This window comes from Austrofundulus limnaeus, unplaced genomic scaffold (genome assembly GCF_001266775.1).
Source record: "Austrofundulus limnaeus strain Quisiro unplaced genomic scaffold, Austrofundulus_limnaeus-1.0 Scaffold2640, whole genome shotgun sequence".
Lineage (NCBI taxonomy): Eukaryota > Metazoa > Chordata > Actinopteri > Cyprinodontiformes > Rivulidae > Austrofundulus > Austrofundulus limnaeus.
This window is the reverse complement of record NW_013955042.1, coordinates 1-904: the sequence shown is the minus strand read 5'-3', so window position 1 is coordinate 904 and position 904 is coordinate 1.

Below are 904 nucleotides of genomic sequence, written 5' to 3'. Positions count from 1 at the left end.
ACTGGACTCTGTAGACTCACTGGACTCTGTGGACTCACTGGACTCTGTAGACTCACTGGACTCACTGGACTCTGTAGACTCACTGGACTCTGTAGACTCTGTAGACTCACTGGACTGTTTATGTTTGTGTTGCAAACAGGAACTTTTTTTAACTAAATCATAATTTAAATCAATGCTCCAAACGCTGATGCGCTTCATTTTCTCTACCCATAATGCACTGCAGCCTGAGCTAACACCTCAGGCTAACTGAAGCTAATGCTAACATCTGCAGATCACTACTGTAATTTATCTTAAATTATCCAAATGTCTCAAACATTAAGTCTGTTCCTCTGTCTGACCTGAAGAACCTCAGAATTATTATTTAAAAAATATGAACTTATTTTATTTTTAATGTATTTTTTGAAGTCTAAAAATGAAAAGACACAAAATGTAAAGGTGAGTTACACGTCACCTGTTTTCATTTGACTCACGTTTATTTATTTACTCGCAGGTATGTACTCTTTAAGTACCGTATATGAACCACGATAACGGGTACAAACTAAATTTATACAAAGATATAAAACCACATAATACCCAGTACGACCCACATCCATACCAGTTCAAAAAACAGCTACAATGGGTACAGATCACGTCATACTGGGTACAAACTACATCAAAACCAGGTACAACCCACACCAACAATGGGTACAAACTACATCAATAAAAGGTAAACATGTGGGTACAACACAAAGTACATACTGTATCAATACTGGACACAAACTAAATCCATACCAAGTATGACCCACATTTATACTGTGGTTTATGTACCCAGTAAAAATCAGGTACATGTGAAAACACCAGTACATACACAGTAAACACCAGGTACATGTGAAAACACCAGTACATACACAGTAAACACCAGGTA